Source organism: Schistocerca cancellata, chromosome 4 (assembly GCF_023864275.1).
Source record: "Schistocerca cancellata isolate TAMUIC-IGC-003103 chromosome 4, iqSchCanc2.1, whole genome shotgun sequence".
In the NCBI taxonomy this organism is placed as follows: Eukaryota; Metazoa; Arthropoda; class Insecta; order Orthoptera; family Acrididae; genus Schistocerca; species Schistocerca cancellata.
Genome location: NC_064629.1, coordinates 498,683,125 through 498,700,526, shown reverse-complemented (window position 1 = coordinate 498,700,526; position 17,402 = coordinate 498,683,125).

The window sequence follows — 17,402 nt, the reverse complement described above, 5'->3', positions numbered from 1 at the left end:
GCAAGATGCCTTTTAACAAATACTTACAGGCTGTGGAGCAGCAATGTACAGCAAAGTTCACGTCCAAAGTGACATTTTGTGCTTACTGTCTGCGTAACCGTACAAAGCAATCACCGGAAATGCCTTCACGGATGGGCGGTGTAGCTTTTCATGGATTTTAAATTTCAGGGAAATCAGAAAAGAAAAGCGCATGACGATCGGATATGTGACAGGAGAGGTAAAATAACAACGTATTGTTTTTACTGCTATTACGTTAAACGTCTCTGACAGTGGTAGATTACTCTGTCAGAAAACTATGTAATGAAAACTGCAGACAGAGCGTAATATCTTTCAGATTTCTTTTCCTCCTCTCTGGAGCAATAACAAAAATGATTAAAAAACAAAGTCGCTCTAAGTACAAATTACTATAAAGCTGAAAATACGAAAATGTAATACTGGGACATGTAAGCTGTAATTAGTATTTGCAATTAAATCAATAGAGGGCAGTACCATGTTCATAGATCTGCTGACAAAAAAAATGGTTCAAATGGCTCTGAGCACTATGGGACTTAACTACTGAGGTCATCAGTCCCCTAGAACTTAGAACTACGTAAACCTAACTAACCTATAGACATCACACACATCCATGCCCGAGGCAGGATTCGAACCTGCGACCGTAGCGGTCACGCGGTTCCAAACTGAAGCGCTTAGAACCGCACGGCCACACTGGCCGGCATCTAGTGACAGATTCGAGCCGTCGTAGAAATCAAGGGTGGGCGTGTCCTACATTAGTGTCCACTAATACGATCCGCATAATTTTCATCGTATAGTATAGACGTAGCTGTAAGCCGTTACGACGGATTCCAGTGACTGATCGTTGATTGTGTAATCAAAAGATGCCCTCTCTTTTCGTCTATTTACGCGCATTATGATACGTTAATTTATGTTGAAATTCAACCGCCAGGCATTGAAAAACGTGCTGACCATCTGGCTTCCTATGGTTTCTCATAGCAGTTTTCTATCAATGTGAATTCCCATGTGTTACTGCGTCGTTAGGTAAAGGTATAAAAGTGTTGTTGATGTTTCCTGCCAGTTTATTCACGTAGCTGTTTCTCCAAATATTAGGGTCAAAGTAATACAGACAGCAGAGGATCCTAAACTGGGTATTCTGAGATAGGCAACCAATGATATCAAACGGACAACGCGAGTGAGGGACGCGTTTGTAAATTGCTTACCTTGCTTGATAATCAACTGTCTGCAGTATTCATGTTGGTGGCACTGCATTGTAAAACATTATGCAGTCATCTGTGTTGCATCGACGGGGATTTACCACTGCCTACACTTCTTGAGAAGTTGCCAGAGATGGAGCATTACTCTTTACGGGAATTCTCGGACGTACACTGATGAGAAAAATCATTATGACCACCTGTTTAATAGCTTGTTTGTTAGTATTTCGAATGAAATAGGTTACTGATTCTGCGTATTAGGGATCCGACAGTTTGTTGGTATGTTTGTGGATGTATATGGTGTTAGATGTCTATGCACAGTTTATGTAATTCGCGTAAGTAACGGGCTACTGGTTTGCTTACGTGGTGGTGGCGTCCGATAGCGACCCAGATGGGTTTCATAGGATTTACACCAGGCGAATTTGGTCGTCGAGAAATCAACGTGAGTTCACTATAATGCTTCTCAAACCACTGTAGTACGGTTCTGGCTCCGAGACACGGACAATTATACTGCTGAAATATGACATCGCCGTCGGAAAAGACATAAAGCACGAAGGGATGCAGGTGGTTCGCAGCTGTCAGCGTGTCTTCGATTATTACTAAAGGTCCCATGCAAGCGCAGGAAAATATCTCTTATAGCGTAATACTGCTCCCACCAGCCAGGGTGCCGGCCGGAGTGGCCGAGCGGTTCTAGGCGCTACAGTCTGGAACCGCGCAACCGCTACGGTCGCAGGTTCGAGTCCTGCCTCGGGCATGGATGTGTGTGATGTCCTTAGGTTAGTTAGGTTTAAGTAGTTCTAGGGGACTGATGACCTGAGAAGTCAAGTCCCATAGTGCTCAGAGCCATTTGAACCAGTCAGCATCCTCGGCGCGCTGCGAGTATCGAGCCGCTGTTAACTTCAATGACGATATTTCTGGAGACGACCAGCGACCTATTCTAGCAAAAATGTGATTCACCCGGAGAGCCGACACGTCTCCATCGATCGACTCTCGAATCCCGATGGTCCAGTGCCCACTGCAATCGTAACTTATGATGTCGTTGGGTCGACGTACGGACAGGTAGGGGTAGTCTGCTGCGGAGCTCAAAAATGTTCAACAACGGACGATGAACGGTGTGCTCTGAAACACTTGTGAGTTCGCCAACTTCCCGCTCTTTCGGCACAGATGCTACGGATCACCACCTACCCTTCTGTACAAAGCAGACAAGCCTCTGAGTCGCACGTTCTGTGAAGAGGCGTCGACGTCCAACCATTTGGCGCCAGCTGTAGTTTCACTGTCCTCTACCGTGTACCCTCCGCTTACATACGTCTGTTACCGCGTGACGTGCACGCAACGCCACCAGGCGGCATCCAACGTCGCGATGGCCAGTGGTCAATGTTTTGGCTTATCAGTGTACATGTATTTGTAGGGTGCAGCAGTATGTAATGCTCGGAAATGCGAATAAATGTACAGGGAAAATATTTTGTAATATGTGTCTTCCTAATTGGAAGAAACTTATCACTGTGGATAGAAATCTACGAGAAAATGGGTCTTCGAAGCCACTGAGAGCTGGCCAAAGTTTTCAACAAAGATTTGTTCACATTGCAGATTTGAGAATTGTTAGAAGACCTTTAGTGTTCATGATACACATAGCAACCCAGCTAAGCTGTTCACCTCAGATACTTCCGCAGCCGTTTGAGAAATCATAATTCTGTCACATGAGTTGCAAGAAAGTTCCTGCTAAACGACGCGTACACTAATGAGCCAATACATGATGATCGATGCCCACCGCTTGACTGAATGCCTACTGGTCGCGTGCCGGGCACTTGACGCAATAGGGGAGCAGAGAAGAATCGGTAATAATTCTAGTGACGATATGGATTTCAGCTGGGGATATTATCTGACATCAGTGACTCTGATAAAATACAGGTTGTTGTGGCCCAGCGCGTGGCAACAAACAGCCCGGAAACGGCGAAGTTGGATGGCTGTTAGTGTCATAGCGTCGCCAGCGCTTATGAAAAGCGGTCGAACTGCGTTGAAACCACGAGTAGAGCACAAGCCGTTGGACATCCACGCCTCGTCACAGAACGTGGAGGCTTTTCCGCTTTGTAAGGAAAAATAGGCGGCGATCTGTGGCAGATCTGGCAACAGAGTACAGTGCTACCGAAGGCACAAGTGTTTCGGAACACATCGCACACCGCACGTTGTTGAGCAGGGATGTCCGCAGTAGTCAACTCCTGTGGTCCCTATGATAACATCGTCACTTACGACGTTGGAGTGGGAACCGGATCATCAAGAGTTGACTGTAGATCGATAGATACGTTTGCCTTGGTGGGGTTAATCACTTTCTTGTCACTCCAAGTCGATGGTCGTGATGAAATACGCCGTAACGCAGGCGAACGGCTGCTCGAAACATGCACCACTCAAAGAACGCAGGTTTTTGGATGCACTATTGTGATATGAAGGATTATCACCTGGGCTTCCATGGGACCTATGATAGCAATCAACCACTGTGAACAACGTGAACATTATTGTGGACCATCTACATAAAACGACAATGGTAGGGGCAGCTGAATTATTCTGTATGTCAGACCGAGAACTGGTTACACTGAGACGGTGCTAGAACCGGTACTATTACACTATTCTACGTTATATAAGATTCTAGTGGTCTGTATGCCATGTGTTCCCATCTTGTACTATCAAAATTCAGCGGCGCCACGACTAAACATTTTTTAGTGCATATTGTGGGGATCTAACTTATTGACGTGACTATACATTCAGCGGTTAATTATTGGATTATACATTCGAGAGCAACTGAATTAGAGCTAGCCACATCACTGGAGAGAGAGAGGGTATCTGTTACCATGGAGCATGGAACGGTTCGCCGACTCACGTAACTGAGGTGTCATCTCACCTTTCACTGCACTGCTCGTCGGCGTGGTAGTACGGTACGCGATGGGTAAGACTCGCGGTTTCAGCGCATTTGCTTACAGGAAAATCGCTAGTGCCAGAACCGTAGGGCTCTCCATTTCCGAAGATGTGTCGGCATTGAGCTTTTCACGTGCAATCGTGCCAAGTTTTCTGTTAGTGCAGCAGATGTGATAGTTTTGGACCGATAACTGTCCATATGTCCGAATAGAAAAGTTAGTCACATTACTCTGCCTAACATCTGTATACAGCTATGCAAAGGAAAAGCAAAAGCCATCACTAGGGCTAGGCTTTTTATGCCCTAAAAATCTCAGTAACATGCTGAAAAATATGGTGTTATGTTTAAAGCTGTACGAAAATATGAACGATAACATATGATGTATAACTTAACAGTATTAAAATGAGATAAAGTTTATGTTGGTAAATAAACAAAAATGTTAATAAACACTATAATAAAACTACGTTCACACAGTGTATTTACCAGACAGCACTTGCGGACTGAATAGTTAACGTGCTTGCATTTTCATTTTCTGGAAAAATTCAAATGCGCTACGTACGCTTCTAGAAGATTGCTAAGGAACAGAGACATTGCTGGACAGGGATAATCACAGCCAACGATGGACGACTTGAAACACAATACATACGTAACAGCGGTGGAGTAGTATACTTATAACGAAAAATGGTACAGATCTCACCACATGGGAAAGCGGGATAACGGACATAAATAACGTTCACGTTTGAAATAGGTCATAATCCCAACATAAAGATCGATATCGGACTCACTGTAAGAAATTTGTCCTCCTTGGGCACTATTGCACTCTCAGCATCTGTTATTCATGTTGGCTACCAAACTGTTGAGGCGTCCTTGGAGTATTTAGTCCCACTCCTCTCTCAAGGCGGCTTTCAGTTTTTGCGCGGTTCAGGGAAGGAGTGTTCGTTGAGAAACACGTTTTCCAAGAGAATGCCAGGCATGGTGTTTAGAGTTTAGTTACAGGGAGTACGCAGGAACTTCCGTACGTACGTTCAATGTCTTCTTTTCTCAGTGTGTCCGACACTTCAGCGGTGCTATTTGGAGGGGCATTGCATTCCATAAACAGGAAATCAGGAACTACCGCTCTCCTAAACAGACGGGCATGATCCAGAACAATCTCTCTCCAATACCGCTGTGTTGTAGCGGTACCTCGCGCAAAGTTATGCTGCTTTGTGCGGTCATCGTGTGTAATGCCTACCAATACTATAACGCCTAGGCCGTATCTATGACATTCATGAACATTATGTGCTGTGTAACGCGTTCCTCCTTCTCTCAACACTAATTGGTGGCCAGAATTACTTGCCATAGAGAAGCGGGGTTCGCCGAAGAACATCAGTCTAAACCACTGTTGCTGACCACAATCAACGTGTTCCCTAAACCAATGAATTCTTTCTCGACAATGGTGTGATTGAAGTGGAATACATTTAACAGGCTTCAGAGAATACGAACCAGCCTTATTTAATATCCGCGGAACGGTTCTGGCAGAGACACGTGTAGCGGTTGCAAGGTCTACAGCGATCTACTCAAGAGTGAGATGTCTGTTGTTTTTCGCCACTAGGGCTGCGTATTGATTCTGTTGCGGTGTGGTGGTCCGTCTACGACCAATAGCATGCTGCCGCATAGCATTTCTACCTTTAGCGGTCTTTTTCAATTGCAAGATGACACTTTTGGACACTTTGACCGGCTTACAGCCGTCCAACTGCTCGTCCACGATCTTAAGCACTCAAATGATGACTTGCAAACATGTTGCCGTACCACAATGAATGTCCCACTAATCTGTCGCACAACAACCTTCATCAAACTCCGTACTGCATGAACTATCTAATGCATGCACAACATTAATGCACAGCTTCGCCCTCTATATTTTCTTTTACTATCATTGGTCGGGTGTTTCATAGCAGTTGCCAGTTGTTTCGTAGCAATTGGCTGCTGTTCCTTAGCAAGTGTCACATATTCCTCAGAAGTTGTCAAGCAGTGTACTCTAGTTTTGCGTCGCTGCCGACGGAAAACGCCTCGTCCTGTACGTGCGGGGCAAAATCTTACTTCTACGAAAAGCCGGCTTTGCGTCGCCCAGTTTGCAATACAGTATTTTACCGCCAGTCGAAAATACTGTACTTTCTCACCAGATTGAGGTATAAAACGTTCTAATTTTACTTGAATACTTTGCTTCCCTTTGGGCAGTTTTCCGCGCGCACTTCCGACTTCAACAAGGCTGAGTAACACAACGAGACACAGAATGGCCCATAGAGTAATAGTAGGTTACGGAAAGTCACTGCTGCGTTAGAGTGAAGTCGATGTTGTGAATGCAAACGAAGTCGGGGAGGAAAGTTATATTTGCAATTTTCCAGTAAACTAAATGAGATGTGAAAAACGAGAAATGTAAGAGGGAAGAAAGAAATTGAAATGAAAATGACAATTTACTTACTAAAATATGCTACACACACCAAAACAAGTTTTGCATCACACCGGTTCCCAGAACTCCTGAAGATAGACGTTGACTGTGGATATTGTATCACAGTCACAGTCCCTTTCACTGTTGAGAGATGTCACTAAACCCGCCCAAAGATGTAAACAGTCATGCATGAGCAGCGCCTATTAGATGGAGGGGATTCGACAGCCGATCAGTTACAGTCATTCCAACAGGAAGGAGGTACACGGTTCGTGTTGTCTGTAGTTCAACCATACCTAGACGGTCAATACAGCGATTCGATCGCGTCCGCATTGTTACTTTGTGCCAGGAAGGTCTCTCAACAAGGGGAGTGTCGAGGCGTCTCGGAGTGAACCAAAGCGATGCTTTACTGACATGGAGGAGATACAGAGAGACAGCAACTGTCGACGACATGCCTCGCTCAGGCCGCCCAAGGGCTACTACTGCAGTGGATGACCGCTACCTACGGATTATAGCTCGGAGGAGCCCTGACAGCAACGCCACCATGTTGAATAATGCTTTTCGTGCAGCCACAGGACGTCGTGTTACGACTCAAACTGTGATCAATAGGCTGCATGATGCGCAACTTCACTCCCGACGTCCAAGGCGAAGTCCATCTTTGCAACCAAGACACCATGCAGCGCGGTACAGATGGGCCCAATAACATGCCGAATGGACCGCTCAGGATTGGCATCACGTTCTCTTCGCCGATGAGTATCGTATATGCCTTCAACCAGACAATCGTGGGAGACATGTTTAGAGGCAACCCGGTCTGGCTGAACGCCTTAAACACACTGTCCAGCGAGTGCAGCAAGGTGGAGGTTGCCTGCTGTTTTGGGGTGGCATCATGTGGGGCCGACGTAAGCAGCTAGTTTTGCGCCGTAGTGGCTGTACAATACGTGAATGCCATCCTCCGACCGATAGTGCAACCATATCGGCAGCATATTGGCGAGGTATTCGTCTTCATAGGCTACAATGCGCGCCCCCATCGTGCACATCTTGTGAACGACTTCCTTCAGGATGACGACATCGTTCGACTAGAGCGCCCAGCATGTTCTCCAGACATGAACCCTATCGAACATTCCTGGGATGGGTTGAAAAGTGCTGTTTATGGACGACGTGACCCACCAACTACTCTGAGAGATCTACGCCGAATCGCCGTTGACGTGTGAGACAATCTGAACCAACAGTACCTTAATGAACTTGTGGATAGTATGCCACGAATACAGGAAAGCATCAATGCAAGAGGACGTGGTACTGGGTATTAGATGTACCGGTATGTACAGCAATTTGGACCACCTCCTCTGAAGGTCTCACTGTATGGTAGTACAATATGCAATGTGTGGTTTTTATGAGCAATAAAAAGGGCGGAAATGATGTCTATGTTGATCTCTATTCCAATTTTTTGTACAGATTCCGGGACTCTCGGAACCGAGGTGATGCAAAACTTTTTTTGATGTGTGTATATCGGAGAGAAATGGCGATATATGCATAAATACGACCAAACTCATTTAGTTCTTTCTTGACAAGCATTTATATGTACTTAAGAAACTCGTCAGTATTACCGAAAAATACATGCGTTGTCATAAAAATTCTATTCGTAGTTATCATTATTTCTCTCGAAAACTTTGAAGACCTTTCTTTCTGTCTGTAGACGAGTGTGGTCAAGATGGTGGTTCATACCTTGTGCGGATATACAAATTTATATGAAATTTTTTTCGGATACACTCTAAATCATCCCTGCAACAGATGCAGAATAATAAATTCTTTTCAGAGCTGTGGAGACAGTATGGTCCTGATGGCGCTGGCTTTATAAACACTGTTTGGGCACAGCAGATTTGTCATCTTGATGATGAAATCGTCCTGAGGCTATTGAAGCATAACTTATTTTCGGGGTTCTCTGTGGTTTTCAACGCATGGTGCTGAAAATCATACGTTTCTACTCTTGTAGAACATGCTGATAACATTTTGGGGATTATTTATGTCATGGGCAATGGCTGGAGTTGTCGTATTCAGGTTGTCTTCCACTTGATAAACTTCTTTATCTGACAAACCTATATGAAACCCCTATGTAATCCGGAATTAATTACTAGGTATCACGGTATAAGGACCCACCAGAGTAAAAGTGGGCAGAAAGTATTGTCAGCAGTGAAGCAGTAACAGCAGAACAGCAGGGAAACATCCCTGAAGTGGATTAACCTGCCCAGAGCCCTGACCCGAATCCATTGGAGCGCCACTGGAATGAGTTAGAACGTAAACTTCGCTTGACAACCTTCTCTGGTTTCGAGCAATAGCAGGCTACCATTCCTCTACATACCTTCAGACACCTCGCTGATAATGTCCCCAGCAGAGTTCAAACCGTCATAAAGGCAATGGATGGACACATTCCACATTAATGTCCACAAATATGCATTCGGATACTTCTGATCAGATAATGTGCTGTCCACTTAAAAGTTAACACAGCGCTAAATCCTTGAAGAGCCACACGTTGCCGTTTTGAACGTGAACATTATTTTCCTGCAGTCGATTTTTAATTATTGTATAGCGTATAAGACATCATGCAGTGTGGAAAACACTGTTTGAACAGGCGTTGAGCTGTTCATACATCACGTCGCGCTTCGCCGAAAGTTAACATGTCTGGCACTTTGAGCTTACTATCTGCAGTACTAAACCAGCCTTGTTGACGAATGAGTGGTAAATGACTATGAAATGAGTGAAGCAGCTTGTAGAAAGCGGACCTTTTAACTCAGATTGCCGTATTTTTTAAGCGCTCAATGTGAATTGCCTATCTCACTATAAAACTACGTAAGATACATCAGTATTAGTACGAGAATTATACCAGTGGAACTATTTTGTAGCCCTAGTAAGATGTAAACGAACAATTTACAGACATGACATACGTTCTTCTATAAAAGTTTATTCACCAAGTTCCTGTTAAAATCACTATGAATCTATTAAATCTATTACTGTGTTGCCGGCCGTTGTGGCCGTGCGGTTAAAGGCGCTTCAGTCTGGAACCGCGTGACCGCTACGATCGCAGGTTCGAATCCTGCCTTGGGCATGGATGTGTGTGATGTCCTTAGGTTAGTTAGGTTTAAGTAGTTCTAAGTTCTAGGGGACTGATGACCACAGATGTTAAGTCCCATAGTGCTCAGAGCCATTTGAACCATTTTTATTACTGTGTTCGTGGGACAAACTGTGCGCAGTGTCAGTGTATGTGATGCGTTTCCAGCACCAGTGTAGAAAGCGAGGTTGTATGAATACATGTAAAAGTCATAATGACCCATATGTGGTTTCAGAGGGCCATTGCAATTTTGAGTTGTAACTTCCTGTGGCATCATTCTTTCGTGAACTGTGAGAGACGTACTTTATATGCAAGTCTCCAGAATAGACGCCTATGACAGATGCATGCAAAAGGTAGTTTTACATTTATGACTGAGGTTTGATATTGAGGAAACTGTAGAGCTCAGAGCTTAAGACTTGTAAATGAGGCCTCAGGCTGAACGTATCTATTCTATGGAAGGGTCTCAACCAAGTCCGTTTCAAGCCACAACATGACTATGGGTAGAGTCTTTTGCGTCAGCATACAGGTTTGGTGAACAGTTTCAGGATTAAGAGCTGTACGTTGCTGCTTTTCCTCGCCTTGACATTCTTATGTTGGTGAGGTAAATCCTTGATGACCTGGATTAGATTCGACCATTTTCCGATGCAGCACCTCCATGTTAGAAAAATAGAAGGATTTCGGCCACGGAGGCGTGTTTGTGTTAATGAGGCAAAGTTCTTACAAATGGCAGAAGTTGATTCGCGTATGCTCTCGAACGAGAATGCTTTTAAAAAAAGCTTTGTATACAATGAGGAATCAAACATTCCTATCTCGTTGTCTCATGGAGGCGGCGAGGGAAAATTCGCAGTGTTTAAGGTACTAGGCTCGCATTTCAGAGGAGATGCGTTCAAAGTTCCGTCCGTCCGTACACGTGTATGTTTCCATGATTTCCATAAATCGTTTGAGAGGAATCCTGGGACGTGATTTTTTTATTTTATTTTTTATTTTTTAAAAGGAGTGTGAAGATTTCTTACCCTTTCTCATCTTCCTGCTAAACTGTTGTTCCGTCTCTAATGATCTCGTCGTCAATGAGGCGTTGCACTCCATTCTTCCGTCTTGGTTTACCATAACCTTTCACAGACCTATGGGTGCTGTGGCGGATATAAAAAGGCATCCCGTGGATAACTGGCATGAGTCCATTTGATATTTAAGGTTCTATGTTTCTTTTCATCAGTAAATATTGATTGAAAATACACAGCCTGGCACGAAAAGTGAAGCACGCTGAAGGAGAAGAGGCAACGAATTGAAACTGCTCAGGTTGAGAGCGTATATGATGTTATTTCAGTGATTATAATATAGAGTTAAATTTACAAAGAACTTCACAGTATGAGCCTGCTGATTAGTATGACATTGCACCGCCTGGATATATGCACTGAATCGGTTTGGGTGTCATAAAGTCGTTGTATCCTCTCCTGAGGCAAGGTGGCCACAACTTTTGTAATGTTCTTGCATGTTCCGAACACTGACACTGGGGCAGAGTTGAAATCCGAGCTGGTCTCACAAAATACGTTCTATCGGGGCCATATCTAGGACTTTTACTGGCCAAGTGGGTACCCCAGCATACCGTAGACTGTGCATAGAGACACGTGCAATTTGTGGACGAGCATTAACCTACTGGAAAGTGGCACTGCGATACAGTCATATGCCAGGTAAAACATGAGGATTCAGAATGTCCGTAACGTACCGCCGTGCCGTTAGAGTTCCCTCAGTCATTACCGGCCATGACGTGAAATCATACCCGTTGGCTCCTCACACGACGACGACAGAGGTAACACCGCTGTGTCTCTCCAAAACATTCAAAGACTGGAAACTCTACCCAGGTCGCCTCATAATAGCCGATGTTGGTCATCCGGAATAGTGAAAAACTGGATATCAACGCTGAACGCAATACCCCACCATTAATCAGCAGTCCACGATTCCCGGTCACGATACCACTAGTCTCCGACCAATGATGATGGATGATACAGAATGTTACCTGTTCTCGGGCGACAGGCGCAGATGTGAAGAGTTTACGATGTGCTTGGTGCACAATACGACGTACTACCCTTGTGCTGGTCAGATGTGGTCGAACGGAACCTTGACGATGAATATGCCTGCCTCCACGTTCCCATGTCGTCCAAGATATGGCCTCTGTCATGTCCAGATAGCCCACAAATCTGGATGTTGCACGGTTCGACTAGCCATTCAAATAGAGACCCACAACAAAGCTCCTTACAAAATCTGTCACACCCTACCAGGCCTGGTAGCAACACTAAACACAACAAAACTAACACACCCTGGTGGCCATTTTCTCCGTCACAGAAAATTGCAGCATTATTAAACGTACATTATGTTATCAAAAGTATCCCCTAAAACGTATGTTTTTCATATTAGGTCCATTGTGCAGCCACCTACTGCCAGGTAAACCATATCAGCACCCTCAGTAGTCATTAGACATCGTGAGAGAGCAGATTGAGGCGCTCCGCGGAACTCACGGACTTCGAACGTGGTCAGGTGATTGGGTGTCACTTGTATCATACGTCTGTACGCGAGATATCCACCCTCCTAAATATCCCTAGGTCCACTGTTTCCGATGTGATGGTGAAGTGAAAACGTGAAGGGACACGTATAGTAAGATACAGTAGAGGCCGACCTCGGCAGTTGACTGATAGAGACCGCCGACAGTTGAAGAGGGTCGTAATTTGTGATAGACCATCACAAAGGAATTTCAAATTGCATCAGTATCCACTGCAAGTACTATGACAGTTAGGCTGAAAGTGAAAAAACTTGGATATCATGGTCGAGCGGCTACTCAAAAGCCACACATCACGCCGGTAAATGCCAAACGACGCCTCGCTTGGTGTAAGGAGCGCAAACATTGGACGATTGAACAGTTGAAAAACGTTGTGTGGAGTGAAGAATCACGGTACACAATGTAGCGACCCGATGGCAGGGTGTGGGTATGGTGAATGCCCGGTGAACGTCATCTGTCAGCTTGTGTAGTGCCAACAGTAAAATTTCGAGGCGGTGGTGTTATGGTGTGGTCGTGTTTTACATGGAGGGGGCTTGCACCCCTTGTTGTTTTGCGTGGCACTATCGCAGCACAGGCCTATACTGATGTTTTAAGCACCTTCTGGCTTCCCACTGTTGAAGAGCAATTCGAGGGTGGCGATTGCATCTTTCAGCACGATCGAGCACTTGTTCATAATGCACGACCTGTAACGGAATGGTTGGACGACAATAAGATCCCTGTAATGGACTGGCCTGCACGGGGTCCTGACCTGAATGCTATAGAACACCTTTGGAATGTTTTGGAACGCCGACTTCGTGCCAGGTCTCACCGACCGACATCGATAGCTCTCCTCAGTGCCGCACTCTGTGAAAAATGGGCTGCCATTCCCCAAGAAACCTTCCAGCACCTGATTGAACGTATGCCTGCGAGAGTGGAAGGTGTCATCAAGGCTAAGAGTGGACCAACACCATATTGAATTCCAGCTCTATCGATGGAAGGTGCCACGAACTTGTAAAAAATTTTCAGCCAGGTGTCCGGATACTTTTGATCGCATAGTATACATACCAGTCAATGGTGATAAGGTATATGAATTTCCGCAGACGTTCAACCATGTCTTAAGGGTGCATCATATTTTTTGTCAGGCAGTGTACTAACGACGTCATAATGTCGAAGATTAGTCTGATTCACTGGAAAATTACCAACGGGGAAACGAAAATTGCCCACCCCGTCTAACGGTCTCTTTATCTCCTACAGCGCCTTCATTCTACAATGCATTACGGAAAAATGTGGAAATAATATACGACAGTGCAGTACGACTTGTCACTATGATAAGTATTGTAACATGTTTCTTTTTCTTTACAAAAATATAGTTAGTTGAAATTTCCACGGCCAAGGACGCTGAGGTCAAATATAACACACGGAGGGGACCAACTAGGAATGAAGGACAGACGGAAGAATTTCATAATCTACGTCTGTGACTATTAATGCTTTGTTCTTTAGAGCTTTCATAGTTTTATTTTATTTTATTTTTTATTTTTTTGCATTGTATGATGATTATTGTGATCTGATTTTTACATGTATATGCTGTTCCCTCTGACTCGATCATACTGTATATTATAAACAGAGCAAGAACAGGATTTTTTTCTTTCCTTGCTAAAGGATGATGCTGAAATCGTGTAGTTGCAAACTGCTTTGAACACTTTCAGTGTCTGTCATTTTTTGTTTTAGATTTTGGTGTGTTTGGGTGGAAAAAATAATTTTTTATTGTGGTGAGGTCCTTTTAAAATTTTTCTCTCTACAAAACAAACTTCGAAAGTAAAGCTAGTTTTCTTGTACCTATCTCAAGTATTTGCTGAAATGAGCTTACTTGAGAAACTCGAAATGCGCTTTGGATCTGCAGTCGAACGCTGATACCTCGTGAGGCTCTCAGTGGTAAACGCGTTGGACTTTTGGTTTCGGGAAGGGCGAAGCGATGATTTTCAAATCACCGTTAGGCCATTTTGATTCAGGTGCATGAGGTCAGTGTCAAGATCTTACGTTAAACAGGCCGAGTCATTTATCCAATATTTTTCAAACAGACCTATTGCTCTGTCCCTAACATCATTAGTGATAAAGAAGTAAACTTCCATCTTTCTTCCTTCAATTCAAAAGAAGTGCTCGTTTACCTAAAGAGTAGAGTACCAACGAAAGTAATAGACTAGAAACATTAGCTGGTGTCTCGACCTAGTACTTTGTTTCTGAATGTAGCTTTGTAAATCTTCCATTTCTTTAAATATTTTGTAAACATGATTGCTCGTGAAACTGTAAACTGCTAATAGATTTTCACATTGATGATTCGTGGCGCAGCGTAAATTATTATACATATGTAGACTTCTTAATTATCTGCCAGAAAGCTTGTCGACAGCAAAAGTGGCCATTTAAGCAGCTCACTAAGACTCTCAAAGTTCTTACTGTACAGTTTTAGCTTATTTTAGTTATCTGAATGTTTCTTGGATCGTAATTTCTGCTCCTCACTCTGATCTGGAATGAGTCAGTTTTGTAATTATGGCACACTTTCTCAGTGAAAATTTCAACATTTTGACCTTTTATATGAATGTATAATATTATCGTTTTCCTTCTTTCCTTTCTTCTTTTCTACATACAGTGGTTTATGTTTGACTATGTTCAGTATTTCTCTCTCTCTCTCTCTCTCTCTCTCTCTCTCTCTCTCTCTTTCCCCATCAGCACATTCAGAACGAGTTGTCACGCAAATATTATCTCAGTTTGTGTTTGAAGTTCATTTTCTCATTATTACACTCCTTCTATCACTTTTTAGGTGGTCAAAGACCTTTATGACTGAGTATGTTACTCCTCTCTGCGCCATATTAAGACCGAGTGAAGGATAGAGTATGTCATTGATCCTTATAATGTCATATTTATGAATGTTAGTTTTAGAACAGTGCTGATGTTGAGAACAAACTTCATTAGGGAGTAAATATACCGAGAGACCGTTTGTCTGTATGGCTAACTGTCTACAAGAGGTTCCATTATGGACTTCAACTATTACTCTTATTACATGCTTGTGCACTGCAAACACTTTCTTCTTCAACGTTGAGTTACCTCAGAATATGACACCATAAGATATTAGTGAATAAAAACAGGAAAATTAATTTAACTTTTTAACGTTTTCAACTGAAAAATCTGATGTTTTTTAAAATGGAATGTTGCAGAGTTCAGTCATTTAAGAAGAACCGTAACAGGCGGCTTCCAGTTCAGCTTTTTATCAAGAATTTAAAATTTTCGGTTTAATTCATTGAGTTACTATCTTGCATTATTTCTAATGTTATGGTCAGGCCTTGCGAGCTGTGGAATTGTATATAATACGTTTTATATAAGTAACAAGCCGTTTGCAGAGAACCAGTTAAATGTTCCTCTATTAGAGATCCTCCATTGTGCTTCATTATAATATTTTCACCATAAATAAGGAACACTAATACGGATTCTTGGATATGTGAAGACAAGTTCTTTACCTACAACAAGGTCAAGAAAGGAACCAATTATTTTTTGTTTGTGCTTTAAGTGCGGTAACTGTTTTCCACGAAATCATATCACTGTGATTAGTTAAGTGATTAAGTGGGGCTGGTTTCGCATCGTAATCACAGAGGCTGTTCACTGCTGGATAAAAATTTATGACCCTGATAAGTGTTCACCTACAAAAGTGTTGTATGTTGCTGTACTGCTTTCCGATGTAATTCAGCTGAGAATATTTACAATAGAATTCAAGTTGTAAATGTTAAGTAATTTTATCCAAATCGTTTCATTTATCGGAATCTTTCAGAAAATTATTGTTAAAATCTTAACAGAATATCATTTGTTTTCTCGTGTCAGCTAAGTCGCTTACTAATGATTCAATTTTTTAAAATCTTTGATAATATTTTAAGGGTCTACATACCATAGCAATTATGAATGACTTTTCTGGTAGCAGCAGTTTACAAGCACAAGTTTGAATATGTTGGTTGAAGCAGAAATTACTATTTTCAAACGATTTAAAGTTGATGCTCTTTTTAACAAACATTTCATCTCCTCCTTCCGCCATATTTGTACGCCTCTAATTTGTAGTCATCTATGATTAATATACGACTTTCTGTATTTACATGGTACCCAGACAGACGTAGCGCTTCAAATTCCTTCTGACATTCTAGAGCGTCTAAGAATATGAGGTTTATTGACTTTTGCTGAGGAATCCAATATTCCAATGTATTACGGTAAGCTTATTTAAACAAATTTCTTTTGTGTTTGACACTTCGTTTATATGGAGTTTGTCTAAAGCAACCCAACTGAATGAAAGATTTATTCTACAAAGGATTATCTCCCAAACCTGTGATCACTGGACCTATACCATAGGAGAGGATGCCCCTCCCCCTCCCAGATTCTAAGTTCATCTGTCAGTTCAGCTGATGTATTTTCCCCCAACATCTTAAGGTGCTGACAGTATACTATGTATCCTCGCTTCCCAACAGCTGCAACTGGCGCAACACTGATGTCAGCCCCCCCTCAAGTCAGCTGCAACCCTCTTGGTTCTTGTTTCTGTTTAAGTCCCCTGATGACTTTGTTCAACCCGGTTTGATCATGTCACTGCAGTACTGACAATACCGACATTTGTGTGTGAGGTTGTTGCATCTAGCACATTCACATCTTGATATTTTATTATAATTTCTTGTTCAGGATGTTGCCTGATCCTTCAGTTATCAATACCTGGTCATATTTACCCAACTCCCCAGTCAGTGTCTCCATATCCTCTGTTATCTGGCCACGAGTCGCCCTATCTCTTACAGTGCTGATGACATAGTACCCTGATCGTAGCTGTTCCTGCAGCTGTTGGCCTACACCTCTCTCATGATTACTGCCCTGCAGCAATACCTTTCTTTTTCAATTCTTAAATCGTTATTGAATGACTGGTGCGTCCTACTCTCTTCTAAAGCCGAAAGGGTCTCCTCCCATTCAACAGAATTATCCGTTGTATATTTATTTGTTTTATGCTCCATACTGGGGTTGTCTATTAGCGAGTATTTTGCTAAATCCACTGTGCAGGCTCATTTTGTTACTCACAAGGGAAGGACTTTTTACCTTCAAGAATAAGATTTTTCAGAATGATGTGAATAAGAATTTACAGTGTAATTCGGTAAGGTCTGTACTATGAGATCATTACAAGGTTGTAATTTTTTTATTAAATCTGTTTTATAAAAACTATTTTTACA